The sequence below is a fragment of the Bos indicus genome, chromosome 9 (assembly GCF_029378745.1).
Source record: "Bos indicus isolate NIAB-ARS_2022 breed Sahiwal x Tharparkar chromosome 9, NIAB-ARS_B.indTharparkar_mat_pri_1.0, whole genome shotgun sequence".
In the NCBI taxonomy this organism is placed as follows: domain Eukaryota; kingdom Metazoa; phylum Chordata; class Mammalia; order Artiodactyla; family Bovidae; genus Bos; species Bos indicus.
The window spans coordinates 65,264,389-65,291,831 of record NC_091768.1 but is presented as its reverse complement, the minus strand read 5'-3'; positions in this window follow the sequence as shown (position 1 = coordinate 65,291,831).

The following is a 27,443-nucleotide window of genomic DNA, read 5'->3' as shown; positions in this document are numbered from 1 at the left end:
TGCGACCCCAGAGATGGCAGCCCACCAGGCTCCCCCGTCCCTGGGATTCTCCAGGCAAGAACACTGGAGTGGGTTGCCATTTCCTACTCCAATGCATGAAAGTGAAAAGTGAAAGTGAAGTCGCTCAGTCGTGTCCGACTCCTAGCGACCCCATGGACTGCAGGCCTACCAGGCTCCTCTGTCCATGGGATTTTCCAGGCAAGAGTACCAGAGTGGGGTGCCATTGCCTTCTCCGATCTTGGTACACAGTAGGTACTAATGAATGTTATTGAAAGATAAATTTGAATTCAAACCTAAATTCTGTCACTTAGAACTTTCTGATCTTGAATTAATTAACAAGAGCCTGGATCTCTTCATCTATGACAATGTTATCTTTATCATAGAATTTTTGTTGCAGTTTAATAATGCTTCATAAAAAGTCTGGTACATAAGCATTTGTAAAATGTTAGCTGATTCTGGTTGCTAGCTCTGGGCCCCTTGTGGCCTCCTGCACAGAAATTTATGACAGGACAACCATTTCAGACCTGATGTGTTATATATGTGGTTTACATGGTGAATAATTTTGATTGTTTTAAAATTATACCCAAATTATCAGTGTCTGTTTTAATAACAGTGTTTCCAGCTATTGCTTTTATTTTCAGCAATCCAAAATATTGATTTATGACATCTGACAGGTTAGCTGGTCTATCGGAGAAGGTAGTGGCACCCCACTCCAGTACTCTTGCCTGGAAAATATTGATCCATGATATCTGACAGGTTAGCTGGTCTATTGGAGAAGGCAATGGCACTCCAAGAGTACTCCAGTACTCTTGCCTGGAAAATCCCATGGATGGAGGAGCCTGCTAGGCTGCAGTCCATGGGGTCGCTAAGAGTCGGACACGACTGAGCGACTTGACTTTCACTTTTCACTTTCATGCATTGGAGAAGGAAACGGCAACCCACTCCAGTGTTCTTGCCTAGAAAATCCCAGGGACAGTGGAGCCTGATGGGCTGCCGTCTATGGGGTCACACAGAGTCAGACACGACTGAAGCGACTTAGCAGTAGCAGCAGCAGCAGCTGGTCTATAGGTTGTTATAAAGTTAATGAATATGTTGTTTATAAACAGCAGTTGATTAAATGTCCCAGAGAGTACAGTTACTCCAGATTGGTTAGCTAATAACTATTTGTAAACTTAGGTTAATTACAGGTTATACCAATTGAGCAATTAAAGCATCTCATCAACTTTGCCATCCTGAGCATCACTACAAACAAAGCTAGTGGAGGTGATGGAATTCCAGTTGAGCTATTTCAAATCCTAAAAGATGATGCTGTGAAAGTGCTGCACTCAATATGCCAGCAAATTTGGAAAACTCAGCAGTAGCCACAGGACTGGAAAAGGTCAATTTTCATTCCAATCCCAAAGAAAGGCAATGCCAAAGAATGCTCAAACTACCACACAATAGCACTCATCTCACACGCTAGCAAAGTAATGCTCAAAATTCTCCAAGCCAAGGTTCAACAATATGTAAACTGTGAACTTCCAGATGTTCAAGCTGGTTTTAGAAAAGGCAGAGGAACCAGAGATCAAATTGCCAACACCTGCTGGATCATCAAAAAAAAACAAGGGAGCTCCATCAAAACATCTACTTCTGCTTTATTGACTATGCCAAAGCCTTTGACTGTGTGGATCACAATAAACTGGAAAATTCTGAAAGAGATGGGAATACCAGACCACCTGACCTGCCTCTTGAGAAATCTGTATGCAGGTCAGGAAGCAACAGTTAGAACTGGACATGGAACAACAGACTGGTTCCAAATCTAATGTAGTGGAAAAGGAGTACGTCAAGGCTGTATATCGTCACGCTGCTTATTTAACTTGTATGCAATGTATATCACGAGAATTGCTGGGTTGGATGAAGAACAAGCTGGAATCAAGATTGCTGGGAGAAATATCAATAACCACAAATATGCAGATGACACCACCCTTATGGCAGAAAGAGAAGAAGAACTAAAGAGCCTCTTGATGAAAGTGAAAGAGGAGCATGAAAAAGTTGGCTTAAAGCTCAGCATTCAGAAAACAATCATGGCATCCGATCCCATCACTTCATGGCAAATAGATGGGGAAACAGTGGAAACAGTGGCTGATTTTATTTCTTTGGGCTCCAAAATCACTGCAGATGGTGACTGAAGCCATGAAATTAAAAAGCACTTACTCCTTGGCAGCAAAGTTATGACCAGCCTAGACATCATATTAAAAAGCAGAGACATTACTTTGCCAACAAAGATCCGTCTAGTCAAGGCTATGGTTTTTCCAGTGGGCATGTATGGATGTGAGAGTTGGACTGTGAAGAAAGCTGAGCGCCGAAGAATTGATGCTTTTGAACCATGGTGTTGGAGAAGACTCTTAAGAGTCCCTTGGACTGCAAGGAGATCCAACCAGTCCATCCAAAAGGAGATCAGTCCTGAGTGTTTATGGGAAGGAGTGATGTTTAAGCTGAAACTCCAATACTTTGGCCACCTGATGCGAAAAGCTGACTCATTTGAAAAGACCCTGATGCTGGGAAAGATTGAAAGGAGGAAGAGAAAAGAACAACAGAGGATGAGATGGTTGGATGACATACGGACTCAATGGACATGAGTTTGAGTAAATTCTGGGAGTTGGTGATGGACAGGGAGGCTTGGCACGCTGCAGTCTATGGGGGTCACAGAGTCAGACACAACTGAGCGACTGAACTGAACTGAACTGAGCTAATAACTATCCAGATACTAAAAAATATTTCAGGGTGGAAAAATTTGGAGGAGCTGATTTCTACACAAACTAAATGTTGAAAAACTTCAAGAACTGATTTTTTTTAACAAAGAGATGGACAACAAGCCAGAAACAACATAGAAAAATATATGACAAATATATTCCAGGAATAGGAGACAAATGAATATTTATAAAATAGGAGTATAATATACCCACTTCTTTGATCTACTTAGCAATTTGAAAATCTTGATAAAGTAAAGGTTCTTATTCTAGAACTCTAACTAATTATAGAAGTAGAATATTTGAATAGACCAACAACTATGAAGAAAATTCTAGCTGGTAGGGAATTATATAAGAGAAAAAATATAGCAGGCACAGAAATATTTTCAACTGATAGTGTGTATTATTCTAAACTACTGAAGGAAATAATAATTTTCATATTCTTTAATATGTTACAATGAATATAAAAGGATAGAGCTATTGTTTATATGTTGTAATGCTAGCAAAATCCTAGTAACAATATTTGATAAATATAGCTTCAAACAGAAAGTTATTTATATACTAAACTATCATTACCTAAGAAGAGTGACAAATGTTAGAATTTATAAGTGAATTATCAGTCACTCCCACCCATCAAGTTTTTCCTTCAGTTCAGTTTAGTTCAGTCACTCAGTCATGTCCGACTCTCTGCGACCCCATGAATCGAAGCACGCCAGGCCTCCCTGTCCATCACCAACTCCCGGAGTTCACTCAGACTCGTGTCCGTCGAGTCAGTGATGTCATCCAGCCATCTCATCCTCTGTCAGCCCCTTCTCCTCCTGCCTTCAATCTTTCCCAGCATCAGGGTCTTTTCAAATGAGTCAGTTCTTCGCATCAGGTGGCCAAAGTATTGGAGTTTCAGCTTTAGCATCATTCCTTCCAAAAAAGACCCAGGGATGATCTCCTTCAGAATGGACTGGTTGGATCTCCTTGCAGTCCAAGGGACTCTCAAGAGTCTTCTCCAACACCACAGTTCAAAAGCATCAATTCTTCAGTGCTCAGCTTTCTTCTCAGTCCAACTTTCACCTCCATACATGACTACTGGAAAAACCATAGCCTTGACTAGATGGACCTTTGTTGGCAAAGTAATGTCTCTGCTTTTGAATATGCTATCTAGGTTGGTCATAACTTTCCTTCCAAGGAGTAAGCGTCTTTTAATTTCATGGCTGCAGTCACAATCTGCAGTGATTTTGGAGCCCCAAAAAATAAAGTCTGACACTGTTTCCTCATCTATTTTCCATGAAGTTAAATAGAAGTTTTTCCTTAGAAATGCCCAAATGTCTTAGCAGTAAAAAAATTAAATATTAGTATATTCCATTAATGGATAGAATGAGATAATTTCAATAGATATTTAAGAAAGCATTTGATATCCATTCCTGATTTAAATATTTAAAGGAAAGTTGGAAAACTAGGATATTTCCTTGGTGTAGATTATCTACCATAATCCAGCAAGAAACACCACCATATTTAATAGTGAGATAGTAAAGACATTCCTGTTCGCATGAGGAATTTGATGTTCATGGTCATTGTTATATTTAATTTTTCTTTAAATATAGATCTATGATATTAGATATGAAAATTAGATGAAATATAACCAGAAAGGTGATTCAGAACTTATGACTTTTGCTTCAGACCATACTTGGCAAAGGCAAAAAATGAATTAAAAACTCTGAAAAATAATAAGAATGTTAATAAAATTATCAGACATAAAATAAGTACAAACATTTCTTCTATTGCAAAAATGAATAGATGATGTTAAGAGTATTACATTCCAAAGGAGTTCCCTGGTGGTCCACTGGTTAGGACTCCACTGCTTTCACTGCTGAGAACACAAGTTCAGTCTCTGGTCAGGGAACTAAGATCCCGCAAGCCATAAAGTGCCAAAAAGAAAACCAAACGAAAAACCTCCAACAAACAACATCCTAAATACCACCAGGAACAACACAAAAACAGAAAATATATTTAAATAACTTCTAAAAGACCTATGGGGTACATCCCTAATGGTCCAATGACTAAGAATATGCCTTCCAATGTGGGGGACACCACCTCAATCCTTGGGTGCTCTGGAGCTCACACACCCCAATGAAGAGCCAGTGTACCACAAGGAAAGATCCCACAGGTCAGTTTCAGACCTGATGCAGCCAAATAAATTAATTAAATTGATAAGAAAAAGAACTATAGGGAGAGAAAGTTAGGAAGCTTTATGGAAAGATATAACAGAAAATCTTAATACATGGGGAGATATTTCTTAATTCTTATTGAAAACACTAGAAATATGTTGTTTATATATTATTTTTAAATTTAATAGTATCTTAATGATAATAGTAATGATTATGCTTGTTAAAATTTTGAATATCATATGGAAGTATTCATAGTATAGATGATAGAATCTAAGGCTGATGATGAAGATATTTCTTCTCTACAAGATATAAAAATGTACTTTAAAATTACAGTAATGGGAAAACAAAGAGTCCAATGCACACTGATGAAATAGGCCTTGGTATGAATTTAAAAAAGAGTGCCATTTCCAGAGTAAGTCAGAAAATATGATTTTGATAAGATGTTATTGTAAGCAACAGAAAACATAAAAGAAACAGTAGATGATAAAAGATGGTGATCTGTAGCAACTTTTATCAGTTTTCCCAAATCCTCATACTAATCTGGGCTTCCTAGATGGCGCTAGTGGTAAAGAACCCACCTGTCAATGCAAGAGACGTAAGAGATGAGGATTTGATCCTTGGGTTGGGAAGATCCCCTGGAGGAAGGCACGGAAACCCTCTCCAGTATTCTTGCCTGGAGAATTTCATGGAGCCCCGCAGGCTACAGTCCATAGGGTTGCAAAGAGTTGGACATGACTGAAACTACTCTGGTGATGAACTCTGGTCATGCTGTATCTCACATGAGTCAGAGGAGGCATATGTGCAATAAGGCAACTGATCCTTAGCAGGACTGCTGTGTATGTGTGCGTGTACATAAGACATTGTTTTATTGTTTAATAAGACAACTGAGAAGCAAAAAGAATGCTAATGAAATATATGTAGGGAGTGAAGGGACATAACACATTAAGCACTGGTATGTTCCCATTCAGATTAAGGTACAGAATGTTGCCATTTCCTTCAAGGTCTCTCTTGGACCCTTCTCATCAATCTCCATCCATCCTCTCAGAGGCTAATCACCACCTGAAAAGTTTTGGTTTTTCCCTCCTACCTTTCTTTACATATTTTAACATGTTTTTGTGTCCCTAAACAATATATCACCACATGTCTATAAATTATGTCTTTCTTTCAACCTATGCACTGAGAGTCATCTATGGTGTCACATTAAATTAAAAATTGTTGCTTTTAGCTGCTGTATTCAAACTTATTCTCCCATTTTATATATACATATATAATTTTACATATATATATATATAACACATATTCACTTTATTTATATGAACAAGGTATATCTCTCCATTTACAAAGCCTTATATATTGTATTTTGATAGAATTTCATAAATCTCTGTATAAAACTTTTATACATATTTTACTACATTTATTCCTAGGAAATTTTATGTCTGATACTATTATATATTGAGTCTAAAAAAATGAATTGCCTGGAATATTTCATCTTTTTGTACTTACTGCTATATTAAGTATATATTTGGATGAGTACTATCATCTTATTTTGTACTCTTTTCTCCCACCTTTTCTATGCCTCTTTTGTCATTTTTTCTTGCTTTCTCTTGAATATTTGCTCTTATTTCATGTCTTCCATTTGTTGGGAAATTAAATGTGATATTGGTATTCTGAATGGTTACCCTAATCATTTGTGCTTGCATACCTAATTATCAAAATCTGCATCTGTTAGGGGAAGCCACTGGCTGAAACTGCCCACGGTGGCCAGGAACCATAGTAACCATTTGCATGAATTATTTTATGACAAAAGGAGGTCTCAGTAAGGAACATGGAACTAACAAGCCACCACCAATTGGAAGAATTCAGGAAAGGTCAAAAAGAGATGCCACACGTCTTACCAGCTTTTAGAATCCTTCTTGCTGACATCCATCTTGGCTGAGCAATGCATGTGCCACCAGGAAGGTCTCTGAGTCAGAATGACTGGCCGAAGAAAACCCGGAAACTCATCCTCTCACCATAAAGCTCAAGACTATGAGCCATGTGGCAGAACCATTTCCCCTGGGCTCCCTTACCCTACTTCTCTCTGCCCAGGCACCCCTTCCCAATAAAGTGTCTTGCTTTGTCAGCTCATGTATCTTCTCAGAAAATACATTTCCAAGTGTTGCACAAGAGCCCACTCTCCAGCCCTGGAAGGGGTCCTCCTTCCTGCAACATATCTAATCAATACCTATATCTACATCTGAATCTTCACAGGCCCCTTAGAACACTGGAACTCCAGTCACCTCACTACAGACTTACACGCTGTTAGTGGCATGTATTTTAGTTGTTTTTTCACTTCACCCTTGAAAGAGATTATTACTCAACAATCAATGATTTATCCATCTAGTTACCATTTTCTTTGTACATCTTTCCTTGTTTTGCATCTCAGGTCTTCCATTTGTAATTGCTTTCTCCCTGCCTAAGGTGCATCATTAGAAATTCCCTGGTGAGAGTCCATTGGTGGCAAACTCTCTCAATTTATATTTGTCTGAAAACTATCTTTATACACTATGCTTGAAATATATACTTCATTGAGTGCGCAACTCTTGGTGTATACTTTCTTTTCCTGTACATGTTGGTGATACAATTCCATTATCTTTTTCCTTCTGTTGTTTTTGGGAAGGCATTTAATAGGTTGTCATTTCATTTTAGGTGAAATGGCTTTTCTGTCTGGCTACTTTTCACTCTCCCCCCACCTCTTTTTTTTGCCTTTGGTATTGTCTACTTTCATCATGAATAGATTTCTTTGTACTCATTCTGTTTCAGATTTCTAGGTTGTCTGAATAAGAAGATCAATTGTGTAAAATTTTCAACCATTATCTATTCAGATGTAGTTGTTTCCTGTTCTCACACACTCCCCTTTGCAAACTGTCTTAACTTCTGTCTTTCCTGACTCTCAGCTCTCTTTGACTCTGTCATTGCATGCTGCATTATAGACAATTTTTAGGCTTGTCTGTCTATTCATTCTTCAGCTCTATTTAAGTTCTATTGAATTTTTCCACTTAATTAAAAAATAGAGTTTTAATTATAATAATTATATTTTTACCTTCTTGAAGTTCTTAAAGCTTTTAAGCACCTGTTTGACCATTTTAAGTCTCTTTCTCCTTTTTCATATTTTTAAAACCTCTCATTTTATTTGGTTAAACATATAGAGCATCTCCAATTTATAATTTGCCTGATAGCTGATGGATTTGGGGGTTGTTTATGGTGTCAAAAGACAAAATTCAACACAGTAAGTTTGGAGATCTAACTTGCTTATTCAATAAATCATGAATCGGGTAGCATTCCATGTCACAAATAGAAGGGTTCTCAGAGGAGAAATGGAAGACTTTTATAGAGAGGAAAGTGGGGCAAGGAAATTATTAGCAACAAAAAAAAAAGTGTTCTTTTGGGCTAAGACCTCTTCATTAGGTGGTGGAAGGGAAGGGAAGAGCAAACATTTTACCAAGCAGATTGCCTCTTTTTCCTGTTAGAAGGACAGATAACTTCATTGGTGCTGACCAGAAAATTCCCAACTGTTGGTTAAGATTACATTTCTGGGGAAGGTGGAAACTGTAGTTAAGTATTAAACCTAGACTTGGTATCATGGGCTTTAGCACAAGTGATGTCATTTGGGATTTCCAAATTTTCTCTTTAACAATAATACCTTATTTCCTTGTACCTGTTAAGGGTTTTATTTAATCACGAATTCTATTTCCTTGGAATTTCATCTGAGTAAATTCTTTGAGAACTAGTTTGAAGGTGGATTTCTCAAGGAATGATTTATATTTGTTCTGCTAGTCAACTAGGGATGCTACCAACTTGGAATCATTTTAAACTGAATTCTGGGTTTGAGGCTCTTCATATCTTCAAATTTGAGTGATTTGGGGCTATAACATATGTAGGGCAAGCTGTGGTTACAAATTCTCAAGGCAGTTTATTTTTGCTCCTTCCCCAGAACCAATGTCTAAGATAACTTTCTTGTTGTTTCTTGGGAACAGAAGAAAGATGTCTTTATTTATAGCTCACTTTAACATGGATGATGCCTTTAGGGAATACACTATTTGTATGGAGGGTAGGCTCTTGCCTTTAAATCTAGTTTTTCAAAGCTTGAAAAGCTTGAAATGGCTTGAAAACTGAAGCTCAAGCTAACCAGGTGTCAACATTCACAGTGTTCTTAGTTCTTGGCTGACAGTTCTGGGTTTCTTCTCTTTCTTAGTTCTTGGAGTCTGAAAATTTCTTATTTCTTTGTCAAATTATAGTGGCATCCCAAAAGATACTTTAAAAATTACCCAGAATTTAAAAATTATTATTAGCAGAAAGGTCTCTCAGGATTGCTAGTCAGTCATATGGCAATAGAAATTCTAGGATCCATTTTTTGGAAACGATGCTCTCTGCATCTCATATTTTCTGGATTTTTGAACAATTGCACAGTTCTTGACATACCTTTGGAATATGTTCATGATTTTTTGTCATTGTTTTTTTTTGTTTTGTTTTGTTTTGTTTTATTAGATACCAGAAGTGAAGTTATAATTTTCTTGGGAATTTGAATATATGCCTATTTTGGTAACTTGTTTGATGTCCACTGGGACATAACATTTATCAAAATACATTATTAGTGTTGTGGAAATGTGGGAGGAAAATTCGCTTGGGAATATACAAGATGAGCCTGAAGCATCTTGTGGAACTTCCACAAAATGTGGAAGTGCTCAGAGAATCCACAATATGGGAGTATGTCAAAGAGATATAGGAACCGTGTGAAAAAGCTCCCAATGGCCAACACTAGAACAATTTAAGGAAAATATATAGACATCAAGCAGCTTTGAATTATAACTGAAAGTACAAAACAAATATCCATGTGTCCACACTGATATAAATAAATTATCAAAAAAAAATTGGAAGAGCAGAGAAAATAATTCTAAATTATCTGTGTAGATATTGCCCCTTTAATGAGGTGGATCATAGCTCCCCAATCCTTAGTGTGGGCTGCACATGCTGACTTCTTTCAAAGGAGTACAGTATGAAAAAGCTGGGGAAAGAGCAACCTTACAGCAAAGAAACCTGACAAACACCACCTCTGCCAGGTGGTCAAGATTAGCATCTATAGTGATAAGGGTATATACACAGTATGTGCTCTAGAAATGATGTGATGAAAATAGTGTTTTGATTCTATGTCCTTCCTTCCCAATGAGGAAAGGAAGGAATGAATGAGGAAAACATTAAATGAATCCCAGCTGAGGGATTATCTACAAAATGCCTGGCTAGTATTCCTCAAAACTACCAAGGCCATCAAAACAAGGAAAGCCTGAGAAAACTGTCATGGCTGAGAGGAGACCCAGGAGACATGACCACCACAGGCTATGTGGTATCCTAGATAGGATCTTGGAACCTAAAAAGGATATTAGGAAAAGATAAATAAAATTTGAATTAATGATAGGTGAACTCTGATTAATAATATGTATCAATATTGGCTCCTGGATTATGACACCATACCAGTGTAAGATGTTAACACTAAGGGAACCTGCTGCTGCTGCTGCTGAGTCACTTCAGTCGTGTCCAACTCTGTGCGACCCCATAGACGGCAGCCCACCAGGCTCCCCGGTCTCTGGGATTCTCCAGGCAAGAACACTGGGGTGGATTGCCGTTTCTTTCTCCAGTGCATGAAAGTGAAAAGTGAAAGTGAAGTCACTCAGTCGTGTCCGACTCTTTGTGACCCCCATGGACTGCAGCCCACCTGGCTCCTCTGCCCGTGGGGATTCTCCAGGCAAGAATACGTGAGTGGGTTGCCATGCCCTTCTCCAGGGGATCTTCCCAACCCATAATAATTTCCTTTTATTAAAAAAAAAAAAAGGAAAACTAGTGTCAGAGATGTTAAAACTTGCCTAAGATTCCGTGGCTACTAAAGGATAAAGGCAGCTTTCAAACTCAGGTCTGTCCAATAGTAAAATCCCTTCATAAAATGACCACCAATTTCAACACCTGCCGTTTAACCAAATCTGTGCCTTGGGAAAGCATGTTATCTCTCTGGACTCACTTTCTTCATAAAATAAGGAATTTGGAATACATGATTTTGAGGATACCTTCCACTTATAATATTTTTATCTTTTTTTCTGAGAAATTATCATTGAATGCTGTCAGTATAGAAAATAAGGAACCCCCTCAGCATTTGGCACACGGGTCATTCTGAGGTCCATTTCCAATGGAGCTCAGAAATAAAGATCATTAACACAATAGGGAAAATGATCAAATATATGAATTTGGACAACTGTCTAATACTCTGATACAAAGCTTTGGTAGGACCCAGGAAGCCTAAATGAGGCTTCCAAAGACCAGAGAAAGTTTGGTACAAGCCTCTTCAGCTTTACTCCCTAGCTGTAGACAGGGAAGTGGATATAGAAAAAGTGAGAGAACAGGTTTTCTATGTCAAAAAACTTTCCCTATGAAAAGACGAATGACACATTATTTTGTAGTACCTGGTGATCAGGTGGGTAAGAGGGTATGTGGAGAGGTGGACAGAGAGCAGAGGCAGAGAGAGCCCAAAATACAGATTTGAACCATTAGGGCTGCCTATGATTCCAGAGACCTGGGTAATGTCATTAATTTCACCTTTGGAATAGACAGTATTGGTTCAGATTCAAGTATCAGCCATTTCAGTGATGCACAAGTGAGACCTCTTAGCCTTGCTGTTTGATTTGTGCTTCTGATCATTCTGTTGATGGGCTGGCTTTAGCAGAGTGTGCCCTGGTTAATATTCATCATGATTGATTGTGCAGTCTGACCTTGGTCTCAGCAGACTGATGGCAGTGAAAATGGAACGTATTTAGGAGACCAGCCAAATATCTATGCTGCACCTATGAAAAATGGAACCTCAAATGCCCTGATATCCATTCTAATCTGCCTGGTTTACCTGGTGTTAATAGCTTCCTGGCCTTACCCTTTAGAATAGACCTTTCTATTTCATATCCTGTTCATTTGGAAGTCCGGTATTTTAACCCTTCCCACAGTATGAAAGTGGATGAATTTGGGGCTTTACTACAGACAGTTCAATTAACCTTTGAGCAGTAGTTGTGATGATTCTGACTTTACATCTAACTGTTTTCTTGAATTTCCCCCTCTATTGTGCTCTTGGTGGTGAGATCCGGAAATGATCATGAATGAGTCATCTATTTCCTAAATCAAATAGAACAATGGGAGTTTGTGCAAGAGGTTTTTGTTCTTTCTTTTAATAAGAGCCAACTCTTAACGATAAGCTTTCATTTTCTTTTTTTTCTTTTGTTAAAGTACCTGTCTAACTTTTTGGCTATAGATCACCTTGCATACATTTTCCATTTATCTTGTTTTCCTCTAGACACTCCTCTATAGATTGAAAACAAACAAACAAAAAAGTAAGCAAGCAAATTAGTCTCAGGGCCTTTGGACCACCCTTTTATGTAGACGGTCTGTTCCCCCAGAGCATTTGGAAACTGCACTGCTGCCCTTCCTTGTATTTAATGAGACCTGTGGGCAAACACATGATTCAGTGGAAACTAAGAGGCAGAGTTTAAATATGCTCGATGACAGCTGGCTTACTTGTGCAAGCTGTTGCCAAAGAACTTTACTAATGGTTCAAGCAGATGGACAGAAGGAAGAAAGCTAAATGTTAGAATGTGTGAGAGGCCAAAGGTCAAGGTGAATGAGCCTGGTGATTTCCTGAGGTCTGTGGGTGTTTTGTGTTGCAGCCTAAATTGAGGGTTGTTTTTAATTTGATGCATTTTTCTAAACTTTAAGTAGGTTCATTAAACCAAAAAAAAAAAAAAAAAGTTTCAGCTCTTCATTGCATTCCCAATTAAATTTTGGGTTTTAAACTTCCAAGATAATATAGCACTTACTTGTACAGTGTAGGCATTTATAATACCTTTTGAGGGATAAGTTCAAAATGGCTTATTTAACAGGTATTTTTTACAGAACATGATCCCTTAAGTTTTTTAATATCAACAACACACATATACTATATATATCCTTTGGCCTCCTCTCTTTTTTAAACTTAAAAGTAATTTTTCTTCTGGGGCAGGGAAATTACAAAACAGTTTAAATATATTGCATAAAGAATACTATTTGGCTCTTTCTAGAAAATCAGACTTTCCAGATATTTACTAAGATTTAGGCTAAAAAATCCAATGTCGTTTTTCTATTTCATATGATTTTATAACTATTATATCTTTCAGATTTAATCAAGTTTTATTGAAGCCAAGACATTAACTAACCTTTAGTTTGACAATCAAGCCTTTTAAAGGAGGTCATAAATTTCAAAGGAAGATTGTTTTTGTTCCAAAAAAGAGATTATTTTGAAAGCTAAAATATATTGTACCACTTATGGAAAGAAACAAAGTAAAGCTTTGTTGCCCAGGTACATTCTGTATTTCCCTGGTTCAAGGAAGGGAGCAGGTCTCTGGAAGTGGTGGAGAAAGGCCCACAGGCACCACTTCAGCAGCCCAGGTACCGTGCTTTTCTTCCAAGAAGTATGTCACTGGTGCTGGCTGTGGCCTTGGGGTCAATTATTTATTTATTTAAAAATAAAATTTTAATTATATGAAACCCAAAAGTTAAGGGTGTGTAAAATATGAACGTAGCAATTAGACATATTGTTTATCACTTTGATTTCCAAACCCTTACAGACTGAAATTCATTGGGGACTCATAAAAAATTGCCAGGACGGGCCATTAAAAAAATTACCTCAAATTACAATTAGCAGCTCTCTAGTTGAGTTGGAGTATATAAGTGGAGGGGCTGTTTGTGTTGCCATTTCAGGAGTAATTCACTCTGATCAGCTACATTTTAAAATGAAGCACAAGCAGAGGTGGAGGTAATTCAAAACCAAACACATTCAGAATTCAAAGTAACATCTTTCCCTTAGGTAGTTGATTTTTCTTATATATTGGTTTCTGGCAATCTACTTGGGGAAAGCTTTGACGGTTATAATTCATTATTAAATGGATTCTCTAGATGATGGGAAAGGCCCCCAAAGAAACTAGAAAAGCAAACTCTAACACCCACAGAAGTAAGGAATACAAATAAAGGAGGTACTTCTTTGTAACAACTATTTCCAATAAAAGACTTTGACTAGAAATTTATTTTGAAGATTGTATTTAATAAGTGATATGCCAAAAGAGAAAAATGTTAGTTCCACTGATTTAATTAATTTCCCTAATGGCTTTAACCACTTATATGACAAAGGGTACAGTCTTTGCTGACAGGATCTTGATTGAGGAGCTAAGGAATTAAAGGAAGAAGAAACCCCAGCAAACTTGACCTGATTATGTAAACAGTTTATTTTTGAAAATAATAAAAAGATTTTTAGTGTATGATATAAATATTTGTTTTAAATGACTATATGTATACATGTATCCCCTTGACATATAGTCAAGTCATTATGGTTAGATTTTTTAAAACAATTTTGAGTTGTTGCCTCTTAATGCTTTTTAAAAACATGTGCTCCAGATAGGAATAGAGCTGCAAACACAGAGAACAGACTTGTGGTCACAGGGTGGGAAGGGGAGGGTGTGGCAAGTTGAGACAGAAGCATGGACATATAAATTTTACACTACCATTTGTAAAATAGATAGCTAGTGGGAAGCTGTGTATAACATAGGGAGCTCAACTCCATGTTCTGTGATAACTTGGAAGGGTGAGATGAGGGGAGGGTGGCAGGGAGGTCCAAGACAGAGGGGATATATATATACATATACCCTGATTCACTTAATTGTACAGCAGAAACTAACACAACACTGTCAAGCAATTATACTCCTATAAACATAAATTTTTAAATATGTGCCCAGAAAATGTTCCTTTCCAATTCTACATCACTGTGAGGAAAGACAGCCTGGCAGTGAAAGGAGCAATCAGCTTGACCCTTGACAGATATGACCCTATTCACAGCTCATTCAGTGACTGGTTTTGTGAGCTTGGGTAAATGCCATAACTTCTTGGAGTCTTCATTTCCTTACTATAAAGTAGGGATGATACCACCCTTCCAGGGCTGTTGTGAGTTTTAGGTAAGATAATTGATGTAAAAACAGTAAAATTTGTCAAGCAGATATTAGTTCCTTCCTCTTTAAATCATATGAAGAACCATTTATTCAGGCACTGTGCTAATGCTTTGTTTGCATTTGTCTTATTTATCTTAAGAACAAAACTGAAAACTCATGAGGAAGTTTCTCCAATTATTGTTGGTCTGCAATGAGGAAATGGAAGCATTGAAATAGGTAGTAAGTGTCTTTAATCTGGTCTGCTTGATTCTGAAGGCTGAACTCTTAATCACTGAAAATGCTGTGGAATGAGATTGCTCTGTGGACATGGAGAAGAAATAGAATAGTAAGGATGTAGGGGATCAGGAATTAACAACTGGAAGGATTTAACATTTCTGTAGGTCTACTACATGTATCTTGAACCCTGTTTGAGGATGACAATTAAAAAAAAATAACATATTTTTGACCATAATACATGGATTCAAACAAAAGTTATCAAAGAAGGGGAAGTGGGTAGGGACCTAATACACAGAATGTCTGTTAGTGTATCCTCTCTAATCAAGTTATTGTTATTTTGGTAATGGCAACCCACTCCAGTGTTCTTGCCTGGAGAATCCCAGGGATGGGGAAGCTTGGTGGGCTGCCGTCTATGGGGTCGCACAGAGTCGGACACGACTGACGCGACTTAGCAGCAGCAGCAGCAGCATTGTTAAGCATATTAATCTAGTCCACACTGTATTAGTCAGGCTTGGTTATGTTATGATGCAATAACAAATAGCACCTGAATCTCACTTGCTTAATACAACAGAAATTTTATTTTTCATTTGTACAAAGTCTACTGCATGTCTGATTACATTTTCAGGGCAATTGTCTTCCATGTGATCACCCAAGAATCCTGTTATCTCAGTCTCAGGACTCCATCATCTTCACCTGTGCCATGATTGCTGCAGCAGCAGGAGAAAATGCTGGGGCACTTTCCTGGACAATTCAACTCTTCCACTCCCAATTCATCTACCAGAGCTAGGCACATGTACTAACTGCAAGGGAAGAAGGACTGTGCATTGCAAGTCCCACAAATCTGTACCATACATATTTAAGATTGTTGGTGTTTCAGACTGGGATTTTTATGACTATTTTACTAAAATTATTTCTATAAACAAATACTCCTTCAGCTAGCAAAAGTGTATCACTTTAATTTCCACCATTTCTGATGAAGACATATTAAAGTGCTTAAAATAATTTTGAGTGTGTTCTCTGGAAGTGATTTTTGAAAAGTGACCATTCATTGATCTTAAATCAGCAGGGATTTTGTAACGTTTGTTCTGCTTCAAGAAGTCAACAATAAACCTATACAACAAACAAAAGAAAACAAAACAAAAAGGAGCTTGGGATGAACACACACACACACTACTATATATAAGATAAATAAACAAAAAGGACCTACGGTATAGCACAGGGAACTCTACTCAGTATTCTGTGATAATCTATATGAGAAAAGCATCTGAAAAATAATGAGTATATGTATATGTAAAAGTGAATCACTTTGCTGTACACCTGAGACTAACACAGCATTGTAGATCAACTATACTCCAATAAAAATAAAAAAATAAGAAGAAAGTAAAAAAAAAACCAAGGAACTGCTCTCTATTCTGCTATAGTGGGTTGGTGCAACTGGGTCTGTTTGAAAGATTATTCATTTATCCTTGGGCCTCTGAGCAGCTGGACAGGTAGTAGGAAGGATGTGAGGTTTATGAGAACTCCAGGGCACATAGGTCCCCAAGCTCTTCCACAGCATTAAAATCAAGGTTCTGCTTGTACCCCTTCCCCCAATTTGAACAAGAATTGCAAGTTACTTATGGCTCATGTGGTAGCATAATCAAATAATTCCACTTGAAGCAAACAAACATTTCAGTAACCAAAAAGCAAACCAACTCATGGTCACTGTAAAAGATAAGACATTTTTGGTCAAGAAATGCAGAATTGTATGTTGGTTAGTATTTTTAATATAACTGCTGGAGATTATTCTATTAATTCTTGATAAAGTAGAATTTACTCCTCTGTTATAAATATGGTGAAATTACAGGCATGGAAGAAATTGTGAAAATTTTCTAGTGGTTTATACCAATTGTTTTCTTTGGCTTCAGATTTTTGTTTTTAACAGGTAGGGTGCTATATTTATTAAAATAGTATGTGGACCACAAAAAAGGTTATTTCAAAAACTATCAGCCAAGCATATTTATTGAGTACTCAATAGCTCTGACCCCTAAACATAAAAATAAAGAAATAAGTCAATAATGTGAACCACCAACCAAGCCACACTTCAGGCTTTTATTTTTGTCCTTAAATTTGTTGGCATCTAGGTCAGCACACCCCAAGATTTGTACTTGTGGTTTCATTTCCAAATGCCTCATACTTACATATATGAGGTGTTCCAGGAAAAATGAAAAACAAAAAGAAATAAACCAAAAACAAAAAAAAAGAAACAAAACTGTTCCAGCAGCAGAAAGATGTGGGTTCCGGAATTTTCTAATTCAGTTGGTTGGGGAGTGGGGGTCTGAAATCAAGTATTTTAAAAAATGCTTCAAGTGTTTCACATACATACCATCCTGGAAACCATGAATAATTTTAGAGAGCTCCAGCGCAATCAGCACCTGGGTCTCAGAAAGATGTGGCTGCTTTACCACAAGACTTTCTGACAGCTGTTTCACAACAGAACTGCTTGTCGGCAGCCCCACAATACGGCAGGTGACGCCCTCTCGAGACCTTCCAATCCGTACCTGCCCTGTAGGAGAGGTCACTTCAAGCTGTGCCTGCTAGGACTCAGGTTTGCATCCTTGGCCCTTATATTTGGTGGCCGTATGATCTTGGGCTGATATTTAATTCTCAGCTCCACTTGCCTTGACTGATGAAGGAGCGAATTCAGTCTACTCGACAGCACTAGAGAGAATATTCAGAGGAAAACACCCTTCAGTTCCTGGAATAATCACAGATGCTGTTTCCATTTAACGTAGAGCAAAAGCCAGAAAAGGCCCTTCTTAGCTTGTGTCCCTGCTTCCATTTTCTCATTTATTATTTTCCCCTCATTCGCTCCACAGTGGCCTCTCTCCTGACCTAGGTCCAGCCCTGCACATCGACAGGCCTCCTCCCGCAACGCCTGAGGCTTTCTCCACCACTTATGTTGAAACTGCTCCTTTCACTGTTTCCCTATTCTTCACTTTATCACCATTTATTATGCTGTATCTTTTATTTATTTAGCTGGTTTATCATTTCTCTACCACAAGCCTTGTTTGTTTGCTTGTTTTGTTTTAAGGTAAACCATCCAAGCAGTTTTTGTTTATTAAGCTTCATTAGCGATTCCATTTTCCTCATCAGTTTGAATACAGAGTAACGGGCCCAGGGTGGTGGGGGGAGCCTTTTGCATGTCAACATACAGGAAGCAGAGATCACCCTTGCACGGTTCTCACCATTTACCTCCTGGAAGTGGAGGTAAAGTTAAGTGGAAATGATTATAGTGTATGTTTTCTCTCCTCTTTTTGAATGTACACAATGAAACAATTGACAAACTTGAAATTACAGTCACCAACTAAACCCAAGATAGGTGTTTTCCACTTTCATCGACAAACACAGGACAGAGGACATTGCAAATTGGGATGCCATCAAAGACGAGGCTTACTTCCTGTATCACTCTTTTTTAAATTTAGGTTTTTCAAAGCAACACCTAAAGGCATGATATCTACCCAACCCGTAGCACCCCCAGGAGGCCAGAGATATTTGTTTTGTGACTATTTCTCAATTTCTAAGCACACTAATAATGTCTTGCAGACTGTAGGTGTTCAGTAAATGTTTTTTGAATGAATTATTGTGAGCAATAGTAAACCATCATTGTGCTGTTTCTGGAGTGGGAGCATCACTAGACCAGATAAATCCTGGGCCAGGCCTAAGTCTAGCTCTGCTTTCAGATTGTCCTGGGTTTTGAAACTTTGGGTATTCTTTGAATGGACAAAAGCACCACATCGTCTGTGCAAAGTCCCCAGCCTTCTAAAGCATATTCAGAAACGGGATGATTCAGAATTGTTCAAGGCACCACTTCCTTCCATGTCTCTCTACCTAGAATCACCCCTTACGACCAAGATGGTACTTGGTCTGTACGAGGAAAGGAAAACCAGGAAATGTTTAACAGTACAAATTCAGGGGCATCCTAGGACATCTGTGGAGAAGGCAATGGCAACCCACTCCAGTACTCTTGCCTGGAAAATCCCATGGATGGAGGAGCCTGGTAGGCTGCAGTCCATGGGATCCCGAAGAGTCGGACACGACTAAGCGACTTCACTTTCACTTTTCACTTTCATGCATTGCAGAAGGAAATGGCAACCCACTCCAGAGTTCTTGCCTGGAGAATCCCAGGGATGGGGGAGCCTGGTGGGTTGCCGTCTATGGGGTCGTACAGAGTCGGACACGACTGAAGCGACTTAGCAGCAGCAGTAGGACATCTGTTTGATGATGTTTGCTGAGCAATGTGATGTGATTGATAATCTTGATGCACAGCTCTCACTGGTAAGATTTCTGTTGTTTTCCCCAAAATTCACCCTTGTGAACTTTCCCAGCTTCCTAGGCCCCTGTCTCCCCTCATGCCCTCTTTGTGTTACAGACACAGATATAGACAGACACACATGACTTCTTGACCTTTGCTATGCTCAGAGGAAGTCTCTTCCTCTGAAAAAGAGGGATAATCAGAGAATCACCCCATCTTCTCATCACCTCTACCTGCACCACTAAAAACAAAAACTGTTTCCAAATGTAGTTAAAAGAAAGCTGGGAATTATCATTTACCATAGAAATATCAATTTTGTGGGGAAAAAAGTGTCAGTTTTACCAGATGCTTCTGGTCTTGGCTGCCTAATCCATTTGCTGTCTCAGCAGCTGCAAGTCCTTTGTCAGCCCCACACTCCCTCCCTCCCACGTGCTGTTTCTATCAGTTGGAATCCAATTGGTTCCTGCCGCAGGCACTAAACTTGAGGCAAATAAAATAGCAGGGGTGAATATGAACAAGACCAGTAAAAATAACCTTCCTTGATGCCTCTAAATTATAGTATGACAATGACAGTCCTAAGCACTCAAAAACCTGAGTCAATGAGTTGGAGGGTGATTTGTTTTCAATTGAAGAGTCCAAGGATATTCCTGAAAAAGTCAGATGACATTATTGATGGAAGGTATATTGCTCACAAATTGTGCCATGAAAAATTAGATTAATTGTATTTTATTTAATCCTCACACTTGTGAGCATTAGAGCCCCTGTTCTACAGGTGAAAAAACTGAGGCTCAGAGATGTTAACCTCGTTACCCAAAGTTACGTATCTGATAAATGTAACTTCTGATAAATGATAAATTCTAGATCTGTGCCTAGGTCTGGCTGATGATGAAGTTTGCATCCTCCTGGCTTATTATACAGTTCTGCTCCTTGCCTGGCCTAAGACTTTTTTAAAATTATTTTTTATTGGAGTATAGTTGTTTTACGATGTTGTATTAGTTCCTGCTGTACAGAAGAGTCAGCTATGCATATACATATATGCCCTCTGTTTTGGATTTTCTTTCTGTTTAGGTCACCACAGAACACTGAGTAGAGTTCTCTGCCCTATACAGTCGCTTCTCAATAGTTATCTATCTTATACATAGAGTGTATATGTGTCAATCCCAATCTCCCTACCCATCCTACCTCCACTTCCGCCCTTGGTTTCCATACATTTATTCTCTACATCTGGCCTAAGACTTGAGGCACTTAACAAGCATGCTTGCCAGTGCCAGAATCCCTCATTCTCTTGAATATTTCCAAGCACCCTGAATTACAATATCTGAGTAAGTACCCTAATTGAAAGTAGCCATTATGGAAGCTTATACCTATAAGAGCGTTTTGCATTTGCTAACATTGTATCCTGAGAATATTCAAATCCCCAGATTCAGAGGGCATTGTGGTGTAAACTTTTCTCCACAACTGCCACAAAGCTGTACTGAAATGGGCTTTTGCCAGAGTTCTGTGAGGCTTGGTCACTGGTTACGTGATAGGATTCTACAAGTAAACCAGAGATTCAAGCCAATCATTGCACATTATTACATCATGATTATTTAGAACTGATAATGCTGCTGCTGCTGCTGCTAAGTCACTTCAGTCGTGTCCAACTCTGTGCGACCCCATAGATGGCAGCCCACCAGGCTCCCCCGTCCCTGGGATTCTCCAGGCAAGAACACTGGAATTGGTTGCCATTTCCTTCTCCAATGCATGAAAGTGAAAAGTGAAAGTGAAGTCACTCAGTCGACTGTGTGAGACCATGCAAGAGTACTGGAGTGGGGTGCCATTTGCCTTCTCTGAGAACTGATAATGAGATGTTAAATCCAACAGCCTGTTGCACTGTATCAGAACTTAAAAAAAAATTTTTTTTTAATGTGGACCATTTCTTTAAAGTCCTTATTGAATTTGTTACCAAATTGTTTCTGTTTTATGTTTTTTTTTTTTTTTTTGGCTGAGAGGCCTGTGGGATCCTAGCTTCCTTACCAGGGATCAAACCCATACCACCTGCATTGGAAGGTGAGGTCTCAGCCACTGGACTGCCAGGGAGGTCCTGCACCATATTAGAACACCATCAGGGCTTCCTCTTTAGTACCACTCTTGGTGTTAGTACAGTTGCCTTCATATCTGTGGATTTCACATCCACAGATAGAAAAGGTAAACTGTCCTGCACAATTTAATATAAGGGATTTGAGCATCTGTAAATTTTGGTATCTGTGGGGACCCCGGGACCAAACCCTGAGGAGTCAGAGGGAAGACTGTGGAGCATGGTGGTTAGGGCTTTGGAGATTGAATTCCCAGTCTTGAATCCTTCACTCTGCCACTTACTACTATGTGGCCTTGGGCTTTCTCCCCTCCTCTCTGTGCTTCGGTTTCTATCACTTTAAAATGGTGATGGTGTGACCTGTATCACGGGGTTAGTGTGGGCATTCTTTAAAATCATAGGTGTCATCAATAAAAAATTTTTTTAATAAAAATTTTAAAAAAAATCACAGGTGTCAAATGCTTAGAATAGCATCTGGCATACAATGAGAAAGCAAGTGTGTTACTATTTGTATTACATATTGCAATGGAACACTTCCTAATAAGGTTCATTTATGTATGGCCCCATTGAATTCTAGCCTCAGTTTAATTTTTCACTCTAATCATGAGAACTGAAGCTGTACAGCTTCATCCACTGTCAAATTTCAAGTTTACCCTCCAAAGAAGAGGAAGGAGAAAGCCAGTGACTCAGGTTCTGGCAGCAGCAACTGAATGAATGCAGACTCCAACATGATTGTTTTTAAAGGGGCAACACTCCACATGCACGTGTACTAATCGGGTCTGCAACGCTGGTTTCAAAAGCACTTCTGTTACTTTATAGTCATACCTTGTAAAGGGTGATATCTTTGACTTATTTCATGAGATTTCCAACTCCATTTGTAATTTCATGAGCATATTGGGATCTGTCCAAGATGTCACGTGCTGTTCCAAATTAGACACAAACTCCAAATTGTTTGAAGTTCACTCCATCTGTAATTGCTATCAGAGACTCCAGGAGTTGAATCTAGCCCTTACATTTGATACCAGCTGAAAGAGACGAGTAATCTTTGACCAATCACCCTTTTCTAAGTGGCTTACACTCAGCAGGATTTACAGTTCTGAGAAGCTGTTTTAACCTTCCTCTACCGTCAGTTTACTTACGCACGCAAGTGCAAGAGTCAGAGACAAAGAGGTTATTTTTTTTTCAGAGGTGTGTCTTGGTTTAGTGTCTCCACAGCAACTATATTAATAACTAAAATTTCATAAAACCTTATTCAAAAGTTTACAGTTTTACAGAATTCTTAATAGAATTCCTGTATTCATGTAGATAAATAGGTTAAAATGTTAGATATTTTGCAATTAAAAATATACACAGGTGCGACTGATTCTTCTGTCTCTCTGGTCTGCAAAAGGGGACCTACACTGCAGATGTGACAAATCATTGCAACGTTTTGGTTCTTCAGTTACATGACACAAAATTGTAAAAGAAGAGATTTGCTTTTGGCATTTCCTGGTTTCCTGTTTTAATTCCCTTCTTGGCTTTTCTTCCTCTGCCCCTTGTTTTGCAAACATCCTTTTTCTCACTTCTCATCATTGACAAGATCTACCTGTGTCTTTTGTTTCCTGGAAAGTAAGAGAATGAGTCATCCCAGCTGTCCCCTCGGTGCCTAGAACAGCGCGCTATGGGTGTGCAATTATTACTTCTCCAGTGAAATACAGTCTTTCTCAGTGTGCTGCCAACAGCCAACATTGTTCAGTGTGTTAGTCTTTAGTGTGTGTGTGTGTGTGTGGGGGGGGCAGTTCAGGGACTCCATAAACTCAACTTTAGGAGTATTTTCTTTTGAACTGAGACTTACAAAGATAAAATGCTACTGAGGAGGGATGGATTCTGTCCGTAGAGCCTCGGGCCTTGGGGTGGGCCAGGGAGGAGAAAGCATTTAGGTCTGGATGCAGGAATCCTTCCTTGAATTTTCTGTCATTCCATGAGTATGTGCTGTAGACGTGTACATGGACATGCATGACACAGCGGGTGGGGAACTAGGTAAATGCATCTTGCTGACAAAATTTTTTTTCCTATTTCTGGGAATTTAAAAAGACATATGTATTTCTAGGACTCTATTATACTTGCTGATGTGATATCCATGAGCCTAAAAATTAACTTCCTACATAATTTGAGTAAAAACAATATTGAAAGAACTTAGGTTTTGTATGAAGTCTATGCCTCTATGAAATCTGTGCCTCTATGAAAAATGCTGCTTTTTTGTAGTCCTTTTTTCTTTTTGTTTTCAGATAGAATTATAACCATGAGCTCGAGAGAATGTTAATTCTGTTGAATTTTTCTTAATATTATTTCCTATGAGGAATATGACTGTGCTTTTCATGCATTATACATTTGTCAAGGCAAATGTGTTGCAACATATTGATAAAATCTGATTGTTAAATTTCAGTGTACATCTTTTTCACATGACTAGTAAGGAAGATCAGCCCCAGAAGGAATAAGACCTTCTTTCAAAATGGTATTTTAGGCTTTATTTAGACAGAAGGTTTTCCAAAGTAACTCTGCTAAGAGAATGATTTCATTCTGCTTCTCTTTAAATAATGAGACTACAGAAAGTGTCCACATCACGGTTTATAATACGCTTCCATTAGAGCCTTATTTTCTTGTCAGTATTTTTACTCGGAGCCTAATCTTTTGATAGGACAGAGATTTCACATTCAATCAGGGACAGTGGCTTTCTTTTTCCTGCTTTAACATGACACTCACATTTCTTGCTCTAAAGTGATTGCCAGCAAAATGCTTAACTCCTCTAAATCGGCTGTTTCAAGTGCCAGGGCATATTTGACTCTGACGTCTCATCTGTGGTTAAAGTTCACCTCGCGGGGCATTTGAAGGAGGTGCTTTGTGTTTCAAAATGAAAACTGTAAAACTTCTGGCGTTTCATGTCTTTTGGATTCTAAGTTGGTTGTTTTCCTTTAATAGTAGAAGAATTAAAGCTATTAAAAATCTGCTGTTCAAGCCTGTAATGGTGGCCTCCCATCTCTCCTTTTTCTGGGAATGAAAGAATGTTGAAAGTGTTTCTGTTTTATAATGTAAGAGGTGGCCAAGCATTTACAACTCTATATACTCCTCCAGTGGAATTCTTCTAAACCTCAGACCTGGCCAGCAGGTTTCTCCCAGACGATTTTCATTTTCATAACATTCACATCCAATAAACTGCACAAAACATAGTGTGAGAGAAAAAAGGGGGACAGGAAATGGCTCTGTTGCACGGTTATTACATCCTATTGCCTGTGGGTTGCTTGTTATGAGTTTTAACTATGTAAATATGACGTATATGACATCAGAATTTAATCTTAAAGCTTCTATGTGGGAGATAGAGTGTGACTTTATTGTTAGGGCTAAAATCAACCTGGTGTTGACAGGTCTCAAAAGTCACTGAGTAAAAGCTTAAAAAGAAAAAGCTCAGACTGATAAGCTGTTCTTTGATTGACAACTTCAGGCTTGACTGCCACTTTTGAAAACAGTTGGGTCAAAGTTTTCCAGTGGTGGGGGGAGAAAACGTTGTTTCATAAGAAACTATACTGGGAAATATAGGAAGATTTATAAAGTGAGAGAGCACAAAATCCCAAAGAAAAACAGGTGTGAGGTTTAGAAAAATCTGGAAACTGGGAGAAAGGACACTGTCCCTGAATGATTTAATTAATATTGCAAACGGACTTGAGGCAAAAGAATGCCGACTCAAGAAGAGAAAGAAAACACTGCTGTCAGCTAGCTTCAGCTTTCAACAAATCGTTTGTTAACAGATTGTGGTGAAATGATCTAGTTGAAGGCGGGGAGGGTAAAATGCAAAGGCAAATGATTACAGTAGAAAATAAATGCGGGAGGAAAAGGAATATGGTCTCCCCCCACGCCCACCCATCTTTCTAGTAGAGTAGAAACGATCCTGGTGCTGTAAAATCCATCATGGAAACGATAAAATGAATGCATTCTGAAGTAGCCATCATTGGTCGATTGAAATGTGATTGTTAGACTTGCCATTTCTTATCAAATATTATCCATAAGGAAGTATTCAATTCCTGCCGTGCCAATTATCCTACTATGGGCATCATAAACTTTTATGGCTTGTTATGGTGTCACTTGGCTAACGATTTTTCCCTTCCAATATTGCATCATCACATTCAGATGGAAAACATAGTCTAATGTGGCAAAGTGTTAAAGAAATTTAATACTCTAGGGCTAAATGAAACTGCTATGGTTCATCTCCTGGATAAGAACAACAATTTATGAATGCAATATTCATTTCCTGAGGTGAGCACAAGCAAAAACTTCATCTGAAACTTAAAACCTAGATGTTTGAGCTCTGGTAGTTTCCTCATTTAACTCATTGATGTCATATATTAAGGCCACTGGTAAGATCACATCTGGGAAGTGCTCACTTTTTCAACCTCCCTAATTACTTTTACAGGGAACTCCTGGCATAATTGCATCGGCGGAGACCAGACCACAGAATCTACAGGATCATCTTCCACTTTTAATATATTGTGAAAAATGTAAAAGTTATCTATTTGTTTTCTCTTGATCATAACAACTGATTAACAGTTGGGCAGGTTAGTTCACAGAAGCATGCATTCAAAGCTAAGGTTCTAGAACATGGTGTGTGTTATATGGAAAAATCATGAGATTATAAGCTTAGCATATGTTCATTTCTAAGACTAAGGAATCCAGAGATAGTTCCACAGTCATTTTTGCAGAGAAAGATAAAGAACCGTTGCCAAGAACCATACGTTTTTTCCTTCCAAAACCTAAAGGTCTGCACTACATATTTAAGTATATTAAACCTAATAAATTTAACTTACAGGGAAACCCATTTGAGTGTTATCTGTGGGTATCAGGGAATAGTGGGAATCCCCAGTGGCTCAGTAGTAAAGAATCCACCTGCCAATGCAGTAGATGCAGGAGACACAGGTTCGATTCCTGGGTCTGGAAGATGCCCTGGAAGAGGAAACAGCAACCCACTCCAGTATTCTTGCCAGAAAAATTCCACAGACAAAGAAGCCTGATGGGCTATAGCTCATGGGGTCGCAGAGAGTCAAATACGACTGGGCACACATGCACACACATCAGGGACTAGTAAAGGATGCAACTGAGGACAGTATTTTGAGCTTGTAATCCAACTTCAGTTTTTAAAAAAGTTTACTCCTTTTTAAACATAGAAATTCTAGGCCACAGGTTTAAAATGTTCAGATAAACGAATGAGAAGTTGATTTTTTTCCTCCATCTGAGACTTTTAGAGAATCAGGAGCAAGTTTCACTCAAAGCAAGAATTTGCAGAACTGTCAATTACCATGAACATCCATAACCAGAAGGAAGCAAGACAGTGACAGAGAGAAACACACTGCAAGTTTTTAATACAAAAACTTCCTTAACTTCCATGAAGTCATCTCTTTTGACCATCAAGCCAAACCAAGTGCAGAGGAGAAAGATGCTTTGACACTGTTAATATCCAGCATTTAGAGTTCAGCTTTGTGGGAAAAGGTGTTCAGGGTCAGATATTTACTGAGAATAAAGTGAACCAATTTGGGTGCATGAAAAGAAAGGATAATAATAATAATAAACCATTTTTAGATGACAACTGAATCAAAAACAAGATGTGAGGTAGGCTGCATGGCATAAAATTAGAACCCAGACCTGTCATTTGTTTTCACAAAGTGAGGGTCATATGGATGCAGCATCTAAAGGGAAAGGAAACGAGAAAGAAACCCAGTCCTGCAATGGACTGAAGTTTGGTGTCTCTGCCAAATTTATACTAATCCCAACGTGATGGCATTTGGAGGCAAGGCCTTTGAGTGGTAATTAGGTCATAAGAGTAGCACCCCCGTGAATGGGATTAGTGCCCTTAGAAGGGCTTCCCAGATGGTGCTAGGAGTAAAGAACATTTGTGCCAGTGCAGGT